We start from the raw sequence: 6,000 nt of genomic DNA on the forward strand, positions 1-6,000 counted from the left end.
AATGCCTCAATGAGACCCCAGTACCCTACAATAATGGAACCACTTTGCAGAGTGGGAGTAACCCTTCAAGAGTAGGGTAGAAAATTAGATGAGCTTTAACATACTTTGTTTCTCTAATACAACCCCTCGCTGAAATTAGTTTGGTTTTAACTTTGCCTGAGACCAAGGACAAGTCTAGAATGAGCTTTCAAGGTCTCCTTTCTTTTTAACAGTTTGAGCACCGAGATGCAGATTAAAATCCTGTAATGTTAGGAGCTGCTCTGTGTGACCCCCTCTTGTAGGCATCTCAGTTCATGGTTCCAAGGTATCACACTACAAGCAATTTATTAGGGGCCTGCTGGACCACGGGGAGGGGCGGAGGGGGCAGGGGGGAACAACAACAAGAAGCTATCCTCATGACACTTTACCCTGTAAACAGTACCTAAGTTGTGGGTTTGTGTGTACAAAGATATCCTTTCTCTCCCTCATTCTAGAGATCTAACCTTACCTTTAGAGTCTACAGACTCCAGGTCTGACACCTGTGGGACCCTGGCCAACAAACCATACAGCACTGACTCCCTGTGACTTCCAGCTCTGCAAGGTCTCAGAGCCAAGGGTGCACAAGGTCCCCCGAGGGGCTGTGGTGATGCATCCCAGAAGAACGGAGGTGATGTCCAGCCCCCTTCCTACTGCAACTAGGAGTGCAGGACAAAACTTTCCAGAGTCACATCCTAATCCCTCCCCAGTCCAGCAGCAATATTGGATGATCTGGAAAAACATGGGAAGAAAAGGAAAAGTACAGACTTGCACCTGTAGCTTCATGTGGGTAAAATGCTTAGCAAGGTTTGGAAGTAGAACACTACTGAGAATTAGAGCAGGGTGGCCCATCGCTTGCCAGATTGCTAGCAGGACAAGTGGCTTCACAGCACACATCTGAATCTTGTCATCTGTTTGTATTGCAATAGATGAAGTCCCTTAGGCTAAGATCACTAATTTATCCCATCCTGAAGATAGAAAGCATCTCTTAAGTTACATCAGTTGAAGAAAAAGATAGGAGAATACCAAGAACCTCCTATTGTACAGGCAGGAATGGGGTAGAAATTCAGTGCCTTTCCCCAAAGCCACTGCAAAGCAAGTCTCCAGTGGTAGTGGGAACTGAGGGCGAGATAACACCTTGGGGAAAGAAAAAACCCATACCACCACATGCTGGTACAAGATCAGCATAATTTAAAGAGATCAGTGGGTTTGATATAAATTCCATACTCAAAAAATCTTCCAGGACCTTGTTATTCCTACTGATGTATAACTGGCTAGTGATACGGGAGAAGTAAGTAGGTTTTTGTGTACAAGCCCAAGCCAGAACTACCCTGGAAGGAAGTACTTGAGAGACAAGTGCTAGTAGAAAAATGACAGGTTGGAATGGAAAAACAATGCACAAGATCAGACCTTGGGTACAAGCCCTCAAGGGACACTGAGTGTCCAACTAAGCACCTTTCAGTAAGATTTCTTCCCTCTGCACCCCACATCATTTTCTCAAAACATACACATGTATTTTAGACAATCTTAACAAAATGCGAGTGATGTGGGAGTAAAGAAGGGAAAAAAACCACACTCCATGCAGTCTACACCTCAAATAAGTTCACTCACAGAAGAACCTCATGCAGGTAAGCAGACAGAATTGTAGAATCTTTTAGGTTGGAAAAGACCTTTAAGATCGTCGAGTCCAACCATCAACCATGCCCACTAAACCATGTCCTGAAGTGCCTTGTCTACGCACATTTTTAATACCTCCAAGGATGGTGACTCAACCACTTCCCTGGGCAGTCTGTTCCAATACCTGACAACCCTTTCAGTAAAGAAATTTTTCCTAATATCCAATCTAAACCTCCCCTGCCGCAACTTGGGGCCATTTCCTCTCGTCCTATCTCCAGCTACCTGACAGAAGAGACCAGTATCCACTTCACTACAATCTCCTTTCAGGTAGTTGTAGAGAACAATAAGGTCTCCTCTCAGCCTCCTTTTCTCCAGACTAAACAACCCCAGTTCCCTCAGCTGCTCCTTATAAGAGTTGTGCTCCAGGCCCCTCACCAACTTGGTTACCCTTCTCTGGACACGCTCCAGCACCTGATAACAACTACTATAGTCACAGACAAAAGCACCTCCAATTCTAAGACAATGATTTACACGCATACTTGTGACAAGAAGTCTGGCCAAGATGCTGCCAGTATGAAAACCAGTCAGACACCCAAAACTGAACAAGACAGGAACTCGGGTAGGAGCCTATAACAGACTGGCTGTGGGATGCAATAGCAGCAGTTTGTAAGTCAACAGTTTTGGAAAAAGTTTATTTTCTTGGTCTCTCTTCAAGCTTCCCAGCTAATGTCCATCTCTTCCTCCTTGACTCTAAACACAAACTTGTCTGCATGACAAAATAGGGCCCTTTGCCTACCCCTGTTCTCCAGGGCTGCCAGCCCTCATGGAAACTGTTGGCCAAGGACAGGAGAACTCTCAGTAGCAGTTGGATTTCAACTGCTGACAGGGGCCAGCAGAAACCAGCACCTAGGACCAGTTCAGCTCCAGGGAGGAGAAGGAGGGTTAGCCTCTACGCTCAGGCATAAGCAGATTTTATTCAGCCTGGCATTTGCAACCACACATGAGCGGATGGCCAAAGAAATCCCTCACCACAGGCAGCAAGGGATTGCAGAAAGCCACCACTACGCCTAAGATTTATAAAACAGTGGGTGGAGGGAGCACAGGACAATGAGGAGCAGAAAGGGGTTTTTGTTTGACAATACCATGAATTTGGCTGAACTCTAGTGCAGTTAAAAGGCTGCTGGGCTAAGAAACCACCTGCAATGTAACAGGCAGAGAGACACACCTGCAATTCCTCCCTTCTGCTCAGTATCACTTTGAAACACAGGTCAGAATCTGACTCCATTTTGATCAGATCTTTGCCTCAGCAATCATCATTGGTTCAATTTGGGTTTCTGAAATATCTTGGAATCTAAAGCATCTACAAGCAAAGTACAGAGAGGGCCCCAGCTTAAACCTGAAACACAGAAACGCTGCACCAGGGACTGGCCTGGTTAGGCTGTTTATCCTATTATTTTGCTGGCAGGGGAAACAAATTAGAGATTTTTAAATCTGCCCACTCACTTCCAATAAACTAATGATGATGGCGCTTTTCTAACAATTAATTTTGCTGCTCCTACTTGGCATATTGTTTCTAGAAGCAGAATGGACATCTCCCTCCTTGCAGAGCCAAACGTGCAGAGATTTGATTAAGTGACAGAACAGGAAACCAGATGAACTCAAACACTAACCATGAATTGAGATCAAACCTCTTGGAGAGCACCTGGGCCCTCTCAGACCACAAAATCCATTTGTTGCCCTCCTAAAACTTGAACAGTTACAACTCCATCCAGTTCATTTGGGTTTGGGGTTTTTTTTTGTGCAAGAGTGCTAGTGCTGCCAAAGAGAGGAGAAAGTGATCTCTCATGTTTATGACAGAGCCAAACACTAGTGCAGCACAGAATGCCAAGGAACTTGCGTGTGTTTAGCTCTTCAGTATCCTGCTGCACAAAGCTCTTAACTAACTCACATCAGGCTTTCAGACGGCTTTGATGACTGATAACATGTTGGTCCAATAGACAAATATCCAAAACACTGAGGGAGGTCTAAAGAAACATGCAATGCAAACTTAGAAATTAATAGACAAAACCAGTCTATTTTACTCACTCAGCTGAGAGACCTTTATATACTTGCCAGCATTTTCTTTAATGCATTGGTGAGCACTGTTCGAAGGTGCACTGGCACTGTCAGCATCCAGGAGGAAGCTTCAATTACAACTGCCAGCCGAGGAGGCGTTAACAGCAGCAAGCCCGATTCAGAGGCACACCAACAAGATTTCCAGCCCTAGTCTAGGCAAGGCCCAAGATAATGAGAGACTCAGGGTGACACACAAGCCTGATCCAAAGTCATCTGAGGCCAGAATGGTCCCCATAATGGCAGTCCACAAGCTTCAAAGCCACATTACTCTCACAAAAATCTGCATGTATGTTGAAATGGGGAGGTACACGCAGGGGAGGTCATTACTTTATCCATTTGAACATTTTATGTCCAGCCTCTTTCACACTTCTTGTTGAAGGCAAGATCTAGCTCCTCATGTTGTAAATCACTACAGAAGTGGCCAGACTTGCTGTCAGCTCTCATCCTCTAACAAGCAACAGCCCCAACCAAATTGCCTGATGGATAGGGAAGGATTCACTAACATATGGGAGAAACACATAAATCATTTCAGTTTGAGTTTTTCTGTTTAAATATCTGGTTTTTCATAATACTTAAGTTGTAGCTCAGATTTAAGATTCCTACAGAACTTCGAAGATGACTGGACAACTAGCTCATTTGATCATAGGCGCTCTCTGCAATTGTCCCTCTAGGGAACGTCACACAAACTAGAGAAACTTTTCCATCCCCCAAGCATGCTGCTGCCTCACTTTTAGCACTGTGTATTATCAGCCAAGTGAAGCAAGGCCAAAGTGTTTAACTTCATGGTATTTTTCTTCTTGAAACAAACTTTTGAAGCTGTCTGATCATTTCCAAGGACTTCACAAAAATGTTGCAGGCATCAGTGTGAAAAAAAAATCCATTTATGCTGGCAGCAATTTTTTAAAAAACGAAACAAGTGTGACTAAAATACAGAGAGGATCACCTATGGTAGTCATTACTCTGTCCCTCTTGTAACTTCCAGGCTTCAGTCCCACTGGCAGGGTTCAACAGAGAAAACAAGCAAAAGCTGGACTTTGCCAAGCCCAGGACTGCAGCACAAAGGCTTGTTCCACACGGCAAGCTACGCTGCCATGATAAGGAAGACCCCGAGTATGACAGTACTGCAGTTCCATCCCGCACTTGGTGTAGTTCTTTGCTCTAGCAAAAGCTCACCACTACTGGAAGCTCTCAAACATATCCAGCTGCAGCCCTCTTCTCCAGTTGCAAACCTCTTTTAAAGCCCGTTCAGAATCCCACACAGAAGCAAACACTTGCACTTCTAATGCCTTTGGAAGATCTAATTTGAGAACTACCGATCTAAATGGTGGACTTCAGGTGTCATCAGGTATCAAGCGGCAATACTTCCGTTTGTCTTCAACAGCACCTAGGTGGCATCAAGAGGAGCATGCAACGGAGATGCAACTGCTCAAAAAGATGCAGAGAAACGGTCTGCAGTACTCAGCGTCAAAATGGACTCCAAAGTATGGCCTGAGATGCTGGCACAAGCACTGGGGTGGAAAGCATATCTCTTCCCTACCAACACCGGCTTGGCACACGCTTCTTTGCTTAACCCTCGCCTCCTTTACTAAACACTGACTTATGAACTAAGTCTGCAAGGGACAGAGAGATCTCCTGATGAGAACAACCCTCACACCTGGGAAGTCTCTGCTCTACTCCACCACAGGCTTCCCATACAATCTCGAGCTTGTCAGCCTGCCTCAGTTTCCCACCTCTTTCTCAAGAAGCTGTGCAGGGGGGTGGGGAAAGAAGCAGCTTTTACCTTCCTCACAGATACCTGAGGATACTTACCTTTAAAATACCTTAAGCATAGCCCACACAGGCCTGCATAAACATACTGACAAATAACTGCATTTTATTTACTTAGATCCCGCATCTCTCCGAAGCATTTTTGCAGCATTTGTCTAATGACGATCCACCCCTTTGTATAGGCACAAGCTTCCAGCCCTCACCCAACCTGCGTTAAAAATTTTGCTAGAAATAAACGAAGTAAAGCACGGCACGTGCACAAAAGGGCCAAATGCAAGAGCTGAACCCACCCAAACCACAAGATGGTTTTAAAAATACAGCAGCCTCGAGACGTTATTATCATAATCCTGCACCGCTGAGCGAACGCGACGCGGCCGCACTTCTCCTCCCGTCGCCGACCAAGCGTCCGTACGAGCGGGGACCCTCCGAGGGGCCTCTGCCCTGCGACCGCCCGAGCCCCGCCGCCTCCCCCCGCCGCAGGGCCGG

The sequence above is a fragment of the Haliaeetus leucocephalus genome, unplaced genomic scaffold (genome assembly GCF_000737465.1).
Source record: "Haliaeetus leucocephalus isolate CR32 unplaced genomic scaffold, Haliaeetus_leucocephalus-4.0 Scaffold1, whole genome shotgun sequence".
Classification (NCBI taxonomy): Eukaryota; Metazoa; Chordata; class Aves; order Accipitriformes; family Accipitridae; genus Haliaeetus; species Haliaeetus leucocephalus.